Source organism: Mus musculus, chromosome 3 (assembly GCF_000001635.26).
Source record: "Mus musculus strain C57BL/6J chromosome 3, GRCm38.p6 C57BL/6J".
Taxonomy (NCBI): Eukaryota; Metazoa; Chordata; class Mammalia; order Rodentia; family Muridae; genus Mus; species Mus musculus.
In genome coordinates, this window is record NC_000069.6 from 115958116 (window position 1) to 115977865 (window position 19750).

General features: G+C 42.5%; 1 protein-coding gene across 2 annotated transcripts in view; it reads right to left on the reverse strand.

Annotated features, from left to right (window-relative positions):
• Slc30a7 (solute carrier family 30 (zinc transporter), member 7) overlaps window positions 1–19750 on the reverse strand; it is a 68442-nt gene that overhangs the window by 19143 nt on the left and 29549 nt on the right. The gene's annotated exons all lie outside the window — the stretch shown is intronic.

Sequence of the window (19750 nt, forward strand, 5' to 3'; positions counted from 1 at the left end):
AGTAAAGTGCTGGTCACCCAGTGTGCCCGTGATAAGTGCTGGCTGAATGACTGAAAGATACAGATACCAGGCATTTTAGAATCTAGATTAAAGAAAAGGATACAGAAAAAGAATTAGAAGTCTATTTCCAACTTTTAAGTACAGACTGGTTCTTGACTAAAGAAGAATAGCAATGGGAACAAAGACAGAAGGAGAGCTAAACAGGCAGGAACAACTGGTGTCTTACAGTAAGTAGAGTGAGACACCATGACAGCCAGGTTGAGGGCAAGGCTAGATTACTAAAGGATGGAGGCAAGGTAGCAGCAAGGATGACAATTTCAACATGGACAGGAGTCAAAAACATTTGTAAGATAGCAGTAAGAACCAAGACTTCAACATCACCTGTGACTCCCTCTTAACCGGAATAGCCGTGTGCTCTATGAACTACATCGCTGTCCTGACACTTGCTTGTTACCTAGTTCATCCTGCTGCACAGCCACAGTGGGTTCCAGACCTCCACCGGGATACATTGGCCTCCTAAGTGTTCCTGGGCATCTAATCTTACAGCCTTCGAGTCCACTTGGCAGGCAGCTTCAAAGATGGCTCCCAAGCCCCTTAGGACTCATGTTCCCATGTGTCTTCACTCTAAACTGGTTAGGTTAGACAGAGACCTAACAACTTAGTACTGACAGGCACTGGGTAGGACAAATGGTGAAGTGCTGTTTCCTGATCAGCATCCAGACTCTGGCTTCTGCCCTCACTCCCTCTTGCTGGCTCCCAGCTGCCATTCTGTGAGCTCCTGTACAAGAGGCCCATGAGGCAAGAGAAGAAGGGACACCTCAGAGCAACCAGAATCCAGCCCATCGGACCCACGGCTCCAGGGAGTCTACAAGTGCCTTCTTCCTCAGCTTGACCCTGCAGTGACTGCAGCCTGGACTGACAACTTGACTGCTGCCTTGTGAGAACTCTGTCAGCTGTGCCCACAGCCTCCTGAGCTACAGAGACTGGATGATAACAATGGATACTCGCTCCTAGGTTTCTGTGGGATCTGCGCATGAATCTATAGAGCTTTCCATAGAGCTCTGAGACTAACCCACATAAAACAAGCACTTGATCCTATGTGTTTCCTACGAAAGGCTGGGCCGAAGCTCTCCACTTCCTAAGGGATGAAACGGAAGTTTGGTTACGTGGTACTGTTGGGGGGAGAGGACGAAGGTCTCCAATCTGCTCTGCCTTTCCTTCCTCTCAATCCTGCTCCATAATTTTTCAGTTTTTCAAAAATGCTGTACTTGGCCCTGTGCTGTTCATTTCTTTCAAGCTTTGCCTAATACTATAATCTCGGCCTAGAACATTCTAAGTGGGCCTTTTGTTCCACTTCTAGTATTTCCTTAAACCTCAACTCTGCCTTACTTTGGGGTGGATATATTTCCTGATTACTAACTGTCCTCTGGATGATGAGATGTCCACTCTCTGCTCCTATAAAGCATGGATGATGTGGGGCATGGGGCACATGCCTGCAATGCCCGCACTCTAAGGCTCAGGCCAATGTGGGCTGGAGAAACACTGTCTCAAAAAAGAGGGGAAAAATTAATGGGATCTATGGAATTATTATATTGCAAAATCATCAAGTTGTTTATATATATGTATATATATATATACACATACATATATATATACACACATACATACAAACATAAATCATAATCCATAAAGTACTTCTAAGTATATCTATGTATACATGTTATTTATATATATATATATATGTATATATGTATGTATATGTATATATGTATATAAACTGAAACGTACTTTGTGGATTATGACTTATGTTTGTGTCCCCAGCATTTCAGTGTTTGATATATAAATGTTTATAGAACCTAATTTATATCAACATCCTTAATCATCAGGGAAATGCAAATCAAAATAACCCTGAGATTCCACCTCACACCAGTCAGAATGGCTAAGATCAAAAATTCAGGTGACAGCAGATGCTGGCGTGGATGTGGAGAAAGAGGAACACTCCTCCATTGTTGGTGGGAGTGCAGGCTTGTACAACCACTCTGGAAATCAGTCTGGCGGTTCCTCAGAAAACTGGACATAGTACTACCGGAGGATCCAGCAATACCTCTCCTGGGCATATATCCAGAAGATGCCCCAACTGGTAAGAAGGACACATGCTCCACTATGTTCATAGCAGCCTTATTTATAATAGCCAGAAGCTGGAAAGAACCTAGATGCCCCTCAACAGAGGAATGGATACAGAAAATGTGGTACATCTACACAATGGAGTACTACTCAGCTATTAAAAAGAATGAATTTATGAAATTCCTAGCCAAATGGATGGACCTGGAGGGCATCATCCTGAGTGAGGTAACACATTCACAAAGAAACTCACACAATATGTACTCACTGATAAGTGGATATTAGCCCCAAACCTAGGATACCCAAGATATAAGATATAACTTGCTAAACACATGAAACTCAAGAAGAATGAAGACTGAAGTGTGGACACTATGCCCCTCCTTAGATTTGGGAACAAAACACCCATGGAAGGAGTTACAGAGACAAAGTTTGGAGCTGAGATGAAAGGATGGACCATGTAGAGACTGCCATATCCAGGGATCCACCCCATAATCAGCATCCAAACGCTGACACCATTGCATACCCTAGCAAGATTTTATTGAAAGGACCCAGATGTAGCTGTCTCTTGTGAGACTATGCCGGGGCCTAGCAAACACAGAAGTGGATGCTCACAGTCAGCTAATGGATGGATCATAGGGCTCCCAATGGAGGAGCTAGAGAAAGTAGCCAAGGAGCTAAAGGGATCTGCAACCCTATAGGTGGAACAACATTATGAACTAACCAGTACCCCGGAGCTCTTGACTCTAGCTGCATATGTATCAAAAGATGGCCTAGTCGGCCATCACTGGAAAGAGAGGCCCATTGGACACGCAAACTGTATATGCCCCAGTACAGGGGAACGCCAGGGCCAAAAAGGGGGAGTGGGTGGGCAGGGGAGTGGGGGTGGGTGGATATGGGGGACTTTTGGTATAGCATTGGAAATGTAAATTAGCTAAATACCTAATGAAAAATGGAAAAAAAAAGAGAACCTAATTTATAGCTAATTCCACTAAACATAATTAAAAAGAGTACATTTTAGGTCAGGAAAACGTACTAACCCTTTTAGAACACATGAAATTATTAACAGAGCAAAAGCACTCGTGCAGACAGTAAAGGCTGAGAAAGTGAACCCCACAGGAACGGGAAAGGCATCCCCATCAGAACACGTGTCCCAGAAGGAAGAAAATACACACACAAGGCCGGCCTACAAAACAATGCAGGCTGCTCTGTAGGTCAGAGAAGGCTGGGAATGAAACTAACTAGAGAGGAAATGAGTTTGATAGTTACGAATCCTGGCACCTAAGCTGAAAAGCAACACTTGATTCTATCTACTGTACACACTAGCAAGACATCGATGAAGACTCCTTGGGTAAAATAAAGGAGTCTGGCAAAGAAATGAAGTGACTACAGTACATTTAATCTTTACTTTTTGGGTTTTTTTTCCGTACGTCTTCATTTCTCAAGAAAAGGAAAGGGGGAGTCAGAAAGGGCTTTACCCACTTATAGGGCTCCCATTACCTTCCCTGTTTGGCTTCTAAGAAAACTGGAACGGCCAGTACAGCACAGCAGAACCCTCACGGCAGCACACAAATATGCCACATGGCTTTCCTAACAATGACCTGAAATGGTGTTAGAATGTCAGCTGTAGGAGCTGTGGTTGGACACCCAACTGCTCCGGGAAACCACCAGCTCACTCACAGAGGGAGATGCAATTCAGAACCAAGGTCATTTTCAAAGTCCATAAGATGTTTAAAAAAAAAAAAAAAAAAAAGTATGTAGCAATGCCAGATTTTGCCATTTAAAATTGTGTTTAGCTCAGGAGTTTTTACCCATATTTTTCTGATTAACTATCATAACGGGGAACCATAAAACGGATTTTAGCATGGCTCTATCTAGCCATAATGAAAGGATATGCAGGAAAAGACAAGCTTAGCAAATTCCTGACTGAGCTAAGAATTAGAGCTACATCCAAACCCTACAGGGAAAGTTAAAGTAAGCATTTGGAAACAATTAGAGGCTGGCTTCTGGTTGACTAACTCCATTCTGGCTTTCACAATGGAACTCTTCTTTCCTATCATAAGTGAAAAGAGATGATGACTCATTAGGCATGAATTTACCGTATTACAAAGTAATGGTTTCATTTTTCAAAAGCTGAACGTAATTCTATAACCATACAATAAACATAAAATTAATTTCTAAACCTTTTAATAGGTTAAATGAGCAACATTTACTCTTTGCTGAAAGTAATTTGCAATGAAAAATTCAAGTTTTATTTCAGATACAGCTTTTAGGGAAAGACTTCCACCACATTCCAAAAGTAAATTAAATAAACTAGCAGTAACTATAAATAAGATAAACTAAGTATCAGGGTTGGTGAGATGACTGGGCAATTAAGAACACTTGCTGCTCATGCAGAATGAATAGAACCAAGTTTAGTTCCCAGCAGCCACATCTGCTAACTAATAACCGCCTATCATCGTAGCTCCAGGGGGATTTGATGCCCACTTCTGGGCTCCATGGACACTTACATAGATGTGTGTATATGCATACAGACACACTTAGATACATATAAATAAAAGTAATTTAGTGGGACTGGAGCGATGGCTCAAGGTTAAGAGCACTTGGTGCTCCTGCAGAAGACCACACCATTTCCTAGCACTCACACTGCGGCTCACAACCCTCTCATGAAAACTCTAGAGCATCAAATGCCCTCTTCTGGCCTCCTTGGGTACCAGGCATACACATGAAACATACACATACCCAAGTGTAGGCAAACACTCAGACACTTAAAAAATAAAAATTGACATCTTCAAGCCTTTTAAAAACACATATACATTATGAAAACCTGTGAAGAACAATCATAGTTAATAAAAAAAAAACTTCAGAGTTTTAAAAGTAATTAAGTCTGAGAACAAATATCCAACAATAAATGAAACACAATGGTGTGGTAGTGCACACTTTTGATCTCAGCACTTGGCAAGCAGAGGCAGGTGGATCTCTGAGTCTAAGGCCTGCCTGATCTACACAGTGAGACCCTGTCTCAGATAGATAGATGGATAGATAGATAGATAGATAGATAGACAGACAGACAGACAGACAGACAGAGAGAGAGGGAGAGAGGGAGGGAAAAAAGAGAGAAAGAGAGGAAAGGGAGGGGAGAGGGAGGGGAGGGAAGGAGAGGAAAGGGAAGGGAGAGCATTGGATTCTCTGGAACTAGAGTTACAGGTGTTGGGACCTCGGCAAGAACAGCAAGTCCTCTTAACTAGTGAGCCCCCTCTCTAGCCACACGCAAAACCTTTTAATGGACAAAAGAAGACAAAGACATTCAGTCTCTAATAGGTAGGTCCATTTAGACATGTGGTTGTATCTAAACAAGTACAATCAACCCATGGTTATGGGCGGTTACTATTAATCTAGAATTTTATAAACCCAGTAGTAGAGAACAGATCATTGAAATGATCCCATCTGGAAATGTGGCTCATGCATAACTATACTAATCTCCTGGAACCTGTGATCTAAATCAGTGCCCAGTACAGTGAGTGTTTCTTACCCAGTAATGAGGCAGTAACAGACACTATAGAACCCCTACAGTCATGAAGAAGTTGTTCTTTTCCTTAAGTATCTGGGACATAGTTATAACACTTCATGTGTTTGCTTTTTGGAACAAAAAAATATCAGCTTATAACATCAAATTAGTAAAGTATAATATCTTTTGTTTATATAACACTTAATAGTTTTTAAAGTGATTTCATAAAAATTGTCTAATTTCATCCCCCACAACAGCCCAAAGTAACTCTAAGAAAATGTTGGGATCACAGCATTTCAATTGAAGGCACGACTCTGGGGGTCACTGAGACCTAACTCTCCATTTACAGATGGAAAAAGCAACTCAGAAAGGAGAAACAACTGTGGTTTGTTACAGCTGGGTAAGAAGCTGTTAGCTATCCAGGGCCAAGACTCAAGCATCGGAACTGCTTGAGTTAACTCTTCACAGTTAGGTATCCTAGCATCAAGTTACACTCACTACATTCCCAGGCCCTGGCATAATGATCGGAACATAGGACACGCTTAGCCCCTATCTAATTACATAGTGAATAGATACACATTCACTGAATGAATAACACATTGAATGTATTATCCATTAAAGATCCAAATGCGGGCTGGGGAGATGGTGCAGTGCGTAAAGCAGATGACATGCAAGTGTGAGGACTTTTGTTTGAATCACCAGAAACCACACAGAACAAATCTGTAGCACCAGTGAACCAGTGAGCATCTCAGTGAAGATGGGTGACAGAGACAGGAGAGTCTCCGGAAGCTTGTGGGACAGCTGGTGTGTAACGTGCAGGGGCGAACAACAAAGATACCCAAGCCCAAACAAGTTGAAAGGCAAGGATCAACATAGGAGGTTGCTCTCTGACCCCCATATGCATGTACAGTAAGTATCACCTGCCTTTATACAAATCACACACACATAGACACATAGGTCATATGTAAACATATGCAAGACAGACACACAGATAAAAAAATCCAGTTGGTAGTGGGGACTTCTTGGAATACAGGATCTCTTTTATTTAAATGACACTGAACTGTTCAAAATAAGAGTCAAGTGCCCCAATTCTGCAGCTCTTAAAAAAAGAACCTAACTGAAAGGCAACTGGCATTTTATTCTGTGCTTACACACAGGTAGTAAAGAATTCTACTTAGGAATGGTCAGCACTTTCAGATCTTTTACATTCAATTTATTGTTTCTGTTTTGTTTTGTGTATCAGAAACAGTCTCAAGTAGCCAAGGCTGCCCTGGGAATCCTTATGCGGCTGAGAAGGACCCAGAACAGGATCCCACCACCAGTCTCTCCACCTCCTAAAATTTGAGATTACAATGTCCGGCTTCAACTTGTTATGTTATTTTAAAAAGTTGTTTTTTTAAGACTTATTATCTGATTTTTATGAGAACGTGTATTTTTCCTGCATGTATGCATGTGTACCACATTTGTGCTTGGTGCCCAGAGTTCTTAGAGGGTATCGGATCCCCTGGCTGTAAGCCACCATATGGAAGCTAGAATGAAACCAGAGTCCCCTGAAACAGCAACAAGTGCTCTTAACTACTGAGCCATCTCTACAGACCCTAACTGGTTCTCCTAATAAAATAGGTTTCCTTCATTTTACTGAATAAGAAACTAATAATCATGTCACCAAACCATCAATATAATTAAAAGGAAATCTAAAAATGCCAAGAGACAACACAATCAATGAAAGAAGCAAAAAGGTTTCACAAAAGGCACATAGCTTTACAAGAGGTAAGAATAAATTCCAACTATACGTATTGAACATCAGGAGACAGATATATTGAAGAGAGTGAGACCAGAAGGGACCCGGCCAAGGCCAACAAGTAATCCTCTCTGGCTCTCCCTTCCATTAGACCAGGAGCTCCCTGGAGTCAGATAGCATGAAAAAGAGCACACCACAGTAGTAAGGGAATGCAAATCTCAAAGGAATTGCTGTCAAGCTTCCCAAGAGCTTTCTTTTGTAGGCAAGCAGACCATTAACAATGTCCTGATTGGCAGGTTCAAACCCATTTGAATAGCACACAACATATTACAAGGTAGTTATAATCACTTCTACTTTAAAGATGAAAACTGTGAGAGGCAAAGTAGATTGTTAAGGTCACTGTGTAAATAGGAAAGGACTGAGGCAGGCCCCATATAGAGAACCTCGATGTGGGTTTCTAACTGGTGTACTGCACTGGATGCTGGTTCCCCAGAAATGCGGAGGAGTTGTGGATGTGCAAAGGAAACCATGTTTTTAAAGGACTAATTAAGCAAAAGAACAAAGTAAGCTTGATGCAGACTGCACCTAGCAGCAGAGAATCCTAAGCTACACATAGACGAATAACAAAACCATTACTACTGAAGACTTAAAGGTCAGTCATCCTTTTCTTCTTGCAGCAAGTAAACGAAGACCACGCTTCCTACCTTTTAAACTGTGTGTATTTCAAAGGCTAAAACTATTGATGATTCTCTAGTCAGAGAGACAGCAAGGAGCCACCAAGATCCTCAGAAGGTAAAGGCATTTTGCTTGCAAGCCTGGTGAAATAAGTCTGATTTCTGATACCAACATAAAAACTGTTTTCACAAAGTTGTCATCTGACCACCACATTCACACAGTGGCACACATACTTCACACACTACACAAAAATGCACAAAAATAATATTAAAATGTTTAGAAAGAGATGATATTAAAATATAGACTCTCATTTCAAATATCTTCCCTCTGTCTTCTTAGGGTAGCTATATTTACTTGGTTTGTGGTTTTTTTCCCCCCTTCAATGTTTCTTTTCACAAAATATGTAGATATTTTCCTTTTTATATAAATAACTGCAGAGCTCTTATAGAATGTATGCTATACATCTCTCGTGGAAGTAATGCGTTTTAGGGACTCTCTAGTTCTCAGAAGCCTGCATCTTGGAAACCATACCACATCACCAGACACCATCTATGGTCTTTGTTAGAGCTCCTTGCACACAACTTCCTTACTGAAGGACGAATAGCTGTGCAATTTCCAATATTTTTCTTAGAAACAAACAGCCACAAGAATAATTTTATGAATATATCTTTTTTATGTTTTTGCCAACTTATCTGTGGGATCTGTCTCTAGGTGGAGAACTGGTTGCTCACAAATGCCAGTGTCTTAACATTTCTCTTTACAGAGACAATTCTTATTCCTATCCTCAGTATATTAAAAGACCTACTCTGCCCATATCGTTACTACAAGATTGGAAATTTATCCTGATCAGTAAGACATGCTGTCTTATTGCAGTTTGAATCTGTCTTTGTTGTTGTTATTGCTGCTGTTTTATGAGTGAGACTGAGCTAAGTCATTTGTAAGCTGAGGAGATAGGTCACTATCTATAGGGCAAGCCTGAGACCTGAGTTCAATTCCCAGGTCTTGCACAATAAAAGGCAGATGTGGTGGTGCATACCTGCAATTCCAAGGCCAAGGAGGCAGAGACAGGTACATTTCTGGAACTTGCTGGACAGTTGGTTTAGCCTATCCAGACACGTGTCCAAGAAAAAATAGGGTTGCCAACTACCCTTGCACATACATGTATACATGCATCCAAACTCACATGAGCATTATACACATGAATATGTGTATAGATATATCATTTGTAGCGTATCTTTTCTGTGAACTAAATAAACTTATATTTCTGCCTTTTTTTTCCATTGTGTTAGTCTTTTACAATTTTTTCTGGCATTCTGGAGATTAAACCCAGGGCCTCATATTTACGAAGCAAGTACTCTACCACTGAGCTACATGGCTTCTAGTTTAACTTTTACTCTTAGAGGCTGTCTCTATACCAGTCATTTTTATTCAAGTTGATTATGCCTTTTGAACTTCCTTTTATGCTTTTTCCTAGGCCAAATTCTTATTTATTAATTTCATTACATATAATCTATTTATTCTGAGTGCATGTGTGTGGTTGCACAGGTGTCACAAAGTGTGCACGGTGGTCACAGGACAACTTATATGGGTTGGTTTTCTTCTTTCACCATGGAGGTCCCAGGATGGAATTCAGGTCCTCAGGCTTGGTGGCAAGCCCCTTTACCAGCTGAGCCATCTTGTCCTCCATCCCCCATATGGCTCACCTCACCCACCATTTCCTTCTAAGTCTGAGCCACAGCCATCACTAGTACTCTCATGCAGCTAAGTCACTCAGTCATGGCTTCTTCTAGTGCTAACGTGCTTTTGCATTTGACTTTTCTGGCTCAAAGCCATTGGCAGTTTCTCCAGGTCTAGAACATAAGGTACATTTCCAAGTGTATCTTTTTCCACATGGCAATGCCATTATTGAAAGGCATCTTTTACCCCTGATCTATGATGCTGCATGTGCACAAAAAATGCATCTGCTCCAGGACTCACTGGTCTGAACCGCAAGTCATTTTGCTTTCCAGGCACATCACTTTTAGTTATAAAGACACATGTTAGGCTTGTTTTCCCTTACCTACCTTACAATCAATATTTACTAACTCTTCTCCAGAGATGGATGGAAGGAAGGAAGGAAGGAAGGAAGGAAGGAAGGAAAGAAGGAAGGAAGGAAGGAAAGAAGGAAGGAAGGAACGAACGAACCAAGGGCCATTGCATTTGTCCAAATGTCTCTTTGGCATCTCTGGCAATGATCTCATGGTTTTCTCTCTCCATTGTTTAATATGACAAATAATATGCATAAACTCTGTAATACTGAATTACCTTTGCTTTCTTAGAATGAACACAAATTGTACATGATTTCCAGAAGACTTTTTGAAAATAGCACTGAATGTTCTAAATTATAACAAATCTGGAATTGAATAAATATCAGATAATTCTGAACTCCTGTAGCTTGAAAATCATTTTACAGACTACAGATCTGAGGCCTCCAGGGATGGATTTGCCCATCATTTCTGGTGGTTTTGACAAACACTGGTGCCATTCTGTTGATTTATTTTAAGGAACCAGAATCGCACCACTGTGTAACAAGAAAACATCTGGAGACAATGCACACCCTGCACAAGGACACTCAGTGGACGACAGAAAGCAGCACGAGACCCCGAGGAAGCGCTTGGGACCTGCGCTTTTCTGCTCTCTCACCCAGTCAGCCAGTCATCAGCCACTGGTCTGCACTGACGAACCCTAGCTCTTTTCTAAGTGTGGGGCTGGACATTTAGAAAACAGAAGAGAAAGGAAAAAATGAGTCACATACCTTAAAGTGACCCTTAGTGAGTCACTCAGATATATAATCCCCCATTCTCAAGTGTGTGGGAAACCCGTGGCTCACTTCAATGCAATGGAGTACAACTAAGGCAAAGTGAATTTAAGATGTATTTTGAGGTACAAATGAGTTGATTTTTAGTTCATCAAGGAAAAAACCCTGGCGATGCCTGACTTGATCAGAGCCAAGCCCTTAAGAGTGGGTCTAAAGTATTGGTTGAGGCCAAATACTCCTCTGCGATTCTGAAGAAGCAAGCCACCATGAGCTAACAGCTGCATGCTCAGGATTTCTGCTGACAACCACATAAGTTTGCAAGATGACCCTGAGCCTCAGAGGAGGCTGTAGCCCCAGCCAACACATTAGTTACAGCTTTGTGAGGCCTGAGCAGAGAAGGCAGCTGGGCTCTGCCCAGAATACTGATCATGGAAACTGTGAGGTAACCATCCAGCCTGGGACAATCTGTGTAGTCAGCCATTCCCCACAGCCCCCTTCCTATTTCACGTGTAAGGCTTCAGCCACTTCACAAAGAGAGATCCCATTCATCCCAAACAAGACTGCAGAGAGCTATGCCAGGATTTCACATCTTTGGGGTAGGAAAAAGGGAAAATATGAAATAGTGGCATCTTATAAGCCTTTAAATAAAAGCAACGAAAGTAAGGTACAGTTTTATGCTTTCTTTTTTTTTTTTTAAGATGTATTTATTTATGTGAGTACACTGTTGCTGTCTTCAGATAGACCAGAAGGGGGGGTGGATCCCATTACAGATGGTTGTGAGCCACCATGTGGTTGCTGGGAACTGAACTCAGGTCCATCTGTAAGAGTAGGCTTCCTTTATAATGACTCATGGATGAACAGTGGTCAGAAACAAGGAACTCTACAGTAGGGTTGTCTGGATTTGGATATATGGATATACATTTATATTTCATTAATGACCTCTCCTCCTTTATCTGACAGATCCTGACAAAAAATGCATGGCTCTTGAGGGAAGAGTGAGACTTCTGTTAAAGTAACAGTAAAACTCTACTTCTTGCAATGTTACTTACACACAGAGCTTTTGCAAGCTTCTATTGTAAAGACTCGACTCTCTCATCTCTGCAGGTCAGAGATGGCTGCCCTCATTTAAACTGTAATGTCAGAGTTGTTGTTATTTAGTAATCTTTGCCCTCTGGTTCTGAAAACTCACTCTACTTCTTAAAGCAATCTACAGTGTGTCAATTCTTATTTTCCATTATTAGCCTTGGCTCATAGCATGCTGGAAGTATATCCTGTGTCAACAATCCGTAAAAAGGCATTTAATCACATAATCATGAAACTTAAAAAGCAACAACAACAACAACAAGATCCACATTCATGGATGAGAGCAGAACCATAATTCGAGCCATCCAAGCCTCAGTCTGGGTCTCCAGAACCCAAAACACTACTGTGAACCAAGTCCACGGTGTCAGGCTGAGGGCGGGAGTCCTGCTGTGCTGACGGGCCTATCTACTGACTCCTGCTACATCCAGCACCACTGTTTTAGAAAATGGGGATGATAAATTCAGAGGTGTAAGTAGTTAGGAACAGGGGGGCTTCAGAAGTCTGGGCTTCCGAGACTCCTCAGGGCCGACAGGAAACAGGACGAAGGGGACCATAGATTAGGATACTGTGATTAAAGGCGCATGAAGGCAACCAAGTGCTTTTCCCATAAATAAAGAGCTAAAGTTTTATGCACAGGAACTATGATGGAAAACAACCACAGCCTGAAAACCAGGCAAGAGGCCGATAACAGCATTTTGATCCTAAGCGATTTATTCTGGAAGCATCAATAAGGTACTCATAGGTTTAAAAACTTTCTGAAATGTCTACTTAAAAAAATCAGCAGATCAACACTTACCTTGTTATGTGAGTCAACTTTCCATACTATTACAAATACACCGAGCTACCAAACTATAAAGAGAAATGGTTTCTCTGGCTCAGTTGTCACAGGCAGTCATTATTTTCAGGCCCATGGCAGGGCACTTCATGACAGACTAGGAATGACAGTGCAGATTCACTTCATAGAGCCAACAAGCAAACACAAGAGAAGGGGCCAGAGTCTCACTACTTCCTTCGGGGACATACCCCAGTGACCTGAGGACCTTCACCAGGCTGTACCTGGTTCCACCATCTCCCAATTGTGCTCCAATCAAGACCAAGCCTTTACTACACGGGCCTTTCTCCGGGTGACACTTCAGGTCCAGGGCACTTTTTTTTTTCATGTTGTGTATGTGTGTGTGCATGGGTGTGTAGGTATGCAGCTCTATCCATGTGACACCTGACTTTAGGACAGAAGAAACAATACGATGTGTCTGTTGCTGAAAGGGAAACGGATTACTGAGACGCTCACATGGGAAGACCGCACCGCACCGCACAGCACTCGTCTCTTCAGTCTGAATCAGTTTACATCCGTGGCCCAGTACTTCCCTCAGCAGAGAACAAGCCCTTAAAGAGGAGGCAAAGTGACTGACTCCGAACCTACAAACTGCTTGTGTCTTCAGGTACTAATCAGCTGTTTGAAAAACAACATTTCCCCCAGGAAAAACTGCAAGAGGAGTGGGCTCCAGGTGGACTTGTGACATTCACACAGCGTTAACTTCTGACGGTAAGCAACGGCATCAAAGCCACCAATGTTCTTTAAGGGAAACTTAGTGAGCGTCAAGTGAAAACAAACCTCACTCCCGTTCTGTGATCCTAAGAACCAAAACCCCATCTGCCCTCCCTGGCTAGGAAACAACCGTGTCCTCAAGCAGCTAACGCATACTTAACATTGCATACACTAACCATTGAGGGGTATTTATGACCCGTCTCTGTCTCTCCCTCCTGTGTGCATGCATGTGTGTGTGTGCGTGTGTGTGTGCGTGTGTGTGTGTGTGTGTGCGTGTGTGTGTGTGTGTGTGTGTGTGTGTAAGGGAAAATGGGTAAGATTGGAGTTTGCTGAAGTAACCAATTTCTATGGTTTATAGACAAAGGCAAAAACTGACTGAATTAGTGTTCTGTCCTTAGAGTGTAAAAGGTGATCCAGTAAAACCACTGCACGCTTGTTCCACGGTAGCATTACGTCATAGACTCTGTTCTGTCAGCGTTCTCGAGTCAATGCTATTGAATTCTTTCAATATTTGTAGAGATCCTCTCTGCCTGCATCTCCTAACTCAGGTTCTTCATAGGAACCACTAAACACACATGACCAGAGTGAGGGCCTCTTAGCTCCTCGAGGACAGCACAGGCCCAGCACTTTCTAGATGCACCGGTGAGAAATGCTTAGTACCTGTAAATAGGTGCCTTGTGTGCCCCAGAAAGCTAGTTAGAAAATGGTGTTAAATTGACCAGTCACTGTAACTCTGGGGCAACAGTGTCCAATTCGTTCAGTCTCACAAACTGAAAACGTATACAAGCAGGAGATAAAATTCTGAGAGATTGTTTTCTTGTGCCTCACACGGCCCAAAGAATAGTAAACGTAGCCACTTGAAAGGCAAACCACAACGGAAATTGTTAGGGAACGCCTAAAAACATTTCTGAAAAAGATAAAATGCCTACAATCTCTTATATATGACTATATGGAGATAGAGTAGTTTCCTATGTGTGATTTTTGGTCATTATAAAGCACAAATAATTGGAATCAATTATAGTTTGCCAAAGTTGGCGTCCTGGTCAAATCATGAACATCTGAAGAGTGACTTGTCAGTCGCTTTATAGAATGCCACCTGCAGAGCTTGTTTTCGTCATGCATGGCCTTCTAGCTCTTACCTCTAATCACACCCGGTGCTTGTCATTGCTCAACCCTCTAAATCTGCCTTGAAAATGAGTATTTCCCTCAGTATGATAAAAAATAAATGTATTATTTAAAACTTCTTATACAAAACAGGAGGACATTCTTTTATGTACATCTACATGACTGTTTTTGTTTTTCATAAGTACAAAATACAAGAAGGATGAGGACTGGAAGACTTCACAAACAGATAATAGTAATAAAGAAGTCTAGGAGGCTTCAGAAGCTGCCTGAGACAACGCGCACTGCTGTGTCCTCCCGGGTCCTCCCACCGAGCGTGGCGCTGGCTCCCTTTTATTCAAGTGGTGAACACAATCGCACTAAGTCAATGGGATCATTTAGAGCTTGCAGTGACACATCCAATTTCCTCCGCTTTCTACTTCCTTCCAATGCCAGCTTTCTCGTGGGAGGAGAAGGGGGCGACCCACTGTAAACTGCACCCGAGATCCATTTCCGGGAACTAATATTCTCTCTCTGCAGCTTCCACTCCGGCTCCTCACTGAGAAACAAAAGTCACCACAGTACAAACCAGTGTTGCCCAGAAATTCTCACTCCCCATTGCTTGGGGCCAGAAAATGTTGGGAGAAAACCAACTGTGGGAAGTGACCTCCACTGTCAAAGGGAAAACTGAGTCTGTCTAGATGAGAAAGGACAGAGCAGGTTTCCACAACACACTTTACCTGGACAATACGGCACAGAAAACATGGAGAGATTGGAAAGAAAAATGCTTTTTAGTTTTTCTTGCTGTATAACCCAGGCTGGTCTCAGAGTGGAAGTCTGCTCCCTCAGCCTCCCAGGTGCTAGGACCATGGCGCCTGTCACCATGCCCAGAGTCTACAGGCTCAATAATATACCAGAAGGTCAGTCTTGTGAGTGGAGTGGAACCCCATCTATGCCCCTACTGATGAGCATGGCGTTCCTTATAAAAGCACAGGTTTTACAGGAAAGGCAATACTGAGTTGGTACTTGAGATAAGGTTTAAGATTTCTCAGGTAGACTTATGGGAGATGGGGGCAGGGGGCTGGCTCCTCACTTTTCTTTCTACTTTTACCTCACTGTTCACTCCAATGCACACACACCTCCCAACCGTTTGAGTATCAGAGGCACATTCTTGGTCAATGAAGAGCTGAGCACTTGGCCTTTTTTGATCTGCCACCTCTATCGCTTTCTCTCTTTACTCCTGGTTTAGGTATCCATGTAGAGCACCCATCCTTTAGTCACTATACAATGCTCTTTTCTTCCACCTCACTGATTATAACTCAGACCTTAGATGTCAATTTTAAGCATATCACATCTATTTTTATTTTATGTGTATGAGTGCCCTACCTGCATACCTGCATGTAAGCACCTGAGTGTGTGTGTGTGTGTGTGTGTGTGTGTGTGTGTGTGCGCACGCGCATGTGTGTGCAGAGTATAATTTGTGCTGGCTAACAACTCCTAAGCAGGGGGCTCATCAGTTAATTTCCCTCTCTTATAATCCCTGCCTTGCTCCCTGTCACAGTAGCACTCATCTGGCAAGACTGCACATCTAGTAAACCCAATTCTTTTTACCACTGTATAACATTTACCAAGCAGCTAAGCAAGACACGAGGAAACACACACCCATATTAGTTGTTTTTATACTAAACTCATGACCACAAACCTCAAAGTGGGTCCTGGGTGCTGCCCGGCAATCATGCTTTCCACTTTACAGTGAAAGGCTCTGAAGGGGGTTGACTGCGGCTCTGCCCCCTCCCCCGACTGTCTCTCGATGCTCTTTGACCAGGTTTTCCTTCTCACCACCCTCCCCAGTGTCTGCTGTAAGTGACCAATCATCGAAGAGCATTTGCTGGGTTGTTCATTCCTTCCTGTTGGAGAGCTTTCTTTGGAGGGCCTCAAGTGTGTTCATGGCTCTCCTGTCTTGCTGCACCGTGCTGTGCGTGTCCTATTATCTCCTCTGATACCTATATGCTTTACTGACTCCCCAGTGGGGGTAAGGGATTGGCTATGTGATCAACCCAGCCCAGTAGGTACCACAGGGTTTGCTGAATGAATGACCTTCAGATACACTGTAGTTATTCACTGTCTCAAAGAGGTAAGATTTTAATAGCTGCATCATACATTTCAATAACTAATTGTATTATAATCAGATTGCCTCCATTTCTCAATATGTCAAGTATACGGAAACTAAAGGGTTTTGGGAATTGAACAGTAGGTCATAAGAATAAAAAGGAGTTGCACTTATGATAACTGACTGAGGCTGCTCAATGTACCATATTAAAAAGGGAGCTGCGGCTAAGCCAGTTTCTGCAGGACAGAGCCACAGACTATGGGATACTTCCAAGGAGAAGGAAGGAGTGGCGAGGTGGCACTGCGTCAGCTGACCGCTAGACTGTGACTTTATCCAGCTCTGTGTTAGCTGAGTGATGACAGTAATGCCGTATCTACACACCCACCGCCTACTGGGAACCTCCACATGAGTACATAACATAGCATCTGAGGCCAGCAGTGCGCAGAACACATCTGCTCATCTACAGTGCCTTCAAACGGGAGGGAAGTACCAGTCCTCTCTCAGTGAGAACACCATCCGTCCTGGGTGAGAGCTTTAGGCATTGCCATGGCTCCCTGTCACTCGGCCCTGACCCACACATTCACAGCCATGAGCAAATCTCATCAGGTCTACCCCATTTTCTGGCTTTATTCAAGTCTCTCCATTGCTGGATTGGACCTAGCTACTATGGCCTCTCCCTTGGTCCATTATGGAATCTTCTAGATGCTTTACTTGTTTAAACTTGTACCTCTGCGTTAAGATAGCTTCTTTCTTTTTATCTTTCTTCCTTTCTTTTATTTTACTCAATTTATTTATTAGAATCAGGGTCTTACTATGTAGCTCTGTGTAGCTTAGTACTTGCTATGTAAACCAAGTTGACCTCAAACTCACAGAAATCTGCTTGCTTCTGCCTCTTACGTGCTGGGATTACAGGTACCACCATGCCCAGTTAAAAACTATTTTTAAAAAATCAAATCAGGCTGGGCAGTGGTGGCACATGCCTTTAATCCCAGCACTTGGGAGACAGAGGCAGGTGGATTTCTGAGTTCAAGGCCAGCGTGGTCTACAGAGTGAGTTCCAAGATATCCAGGGCCACACAGAGAAACCCTGTCTCGGGAAAAAAAAAAAAAAAACCAACAACAACAAAAAAACAACCAACAACAACAATAACAAAAAACAACAACAAAATCAAATCAGGAGGTTGGAAAGATGGCTTTGTGGCCAAGAGCACTTATTGCTCAGTTCCCAGCATCCATCTGGTGGCTCACGCTATCTTAAAATTCCAGTTCCAGGAGGTCCAACAAACTCTTTAGACCTCAACAAGGCACTAGGCATACATGCAGGTAAAACATGATGTGGTACTCAGGCATACATACAGGTAAAACATGGTACACAAATATACATGCTGGTAAAACACTCACTTACATAAAATAAAATAAAGTTTAAAAATACGAATCAGGGTAGGAGGATATAGACGAGTGGCAGTGCCTGCCAAGCACGCCCAGGCTTTGGCATGGTCCCCAGCACCGCAAACAAAATATATAGACCAAGGGTCACTCTACGATGGTTTCCCACTGCACATGAAATTAAATCCAACATCCAAGTCCTGTAATTTTCCCTGGTATATTTCTTCAATTTCACCCAAACCACTCTTCTCTTCCTCCCTGTGCCTCAGCCACGCTGGCCCCCTTTAGGACAGCTGGGTTGTTTCGGTTTTTTTTTTTTTTTAAACCAACTGGTCCCTAGGCTGGAAAGCTCTCAGTGACTAATAGTTAGGTCTGCAGACTTCCCTTATCATTCAGTCTCAGCTGACAGCTCAGTGACCAGCATCAAGTCTTACCTTAGCTCTGCATAATATAAATAATCATATCAGAGGCAACATTCATTTATTGATTTGATTATCTCTCTCCTATGGTAAGATAAAATCAAAATAGTAGGGATCTTAGAGCCAAAAGAAGCTACTTGTGGAAGATGGTATATAATTTTTAAAAAATGTATTAGACATTGTGGCAAGATAAATTCATTGTGTGCGCATGAATTTATCTATTATTTATTTTTTGTTTGTATAAGAAATGAGTAAGAAGATAACAAGGAAAACAATTCAAGTTGGAAATAGAAAATCTATAACTCTTTAGGGTGAAAAAGCCTAAGTTTTTCCACCTCCAATCTGAAGTGTGCCAGTTCCTTTGCTGGGAGGACCCTATGGTCACTTTATCATAGCAGGACACCAATTTGCCCCACAGAGCTCTAGAGAAACATAAGCAGACTCGGGACAGAGGGCTAAATGCTTTGGAAGGGGGCTTTGGTAGAAGGTGCTCCAGGGAAACTCCACACAGTGTGGAGGGCAAATCAGGAAATGTTCCCCGAAGGGGGATACTTCATAGGAAGGATGTGGACTTGGGGTACACACATCTAGAGAGCTGAGGGGAAAGGTGCATCATTAAATGCAGGAAGAGTTGAGAGAGGAGACAAGAACAGGAATGTGGAGGGCTTATTGCCATAGTTAGGAAACTGAAAAGAAAAGACTCACTAGAGAAGACAGAGATTGGAGGTGGGGCAGGAGAGATGGAGGGAGGGGGATTAACAAAATTAAACAATATCAGGAAGTCTCATTAAGGATTATGAATTTTATTCTGAGAGAAAGAGTGAGAAAAGGATAAGATAATTGCAGTATATCACATAATCCGCATCAAAGAAATGTCACTGCAGCATGACAAGAGGGGACAAAGTGGTCATCACACCAAACAATGGCGGTGGTCAGAATTCTGGTAACAATGAGTGGAGAAAGAGCAAGGGAAATACTACGATCATACTCTTAAATAACCATTAGGGGCAACTAACACTATAATATACAACACAACAGAGTGCCCTCGAAACACCCACGGCAAGACAGGTAGTCACAGAAGTGAGCAAGTCTGTCAGGAAGTGGTCACATCCAAGCTAATTCCCGGGAGTGTGGTAAGACCTCCAGATGAGGGAAAGGAATTCTGAGCTCTAGAAAGGCTTCCAAACACCAGCTGGATCCCTGTGCCAATATTTAAAGAATAATCTGCATGTTTAAAATGTATGTCTATTCTTAGGGCAGAAACTGA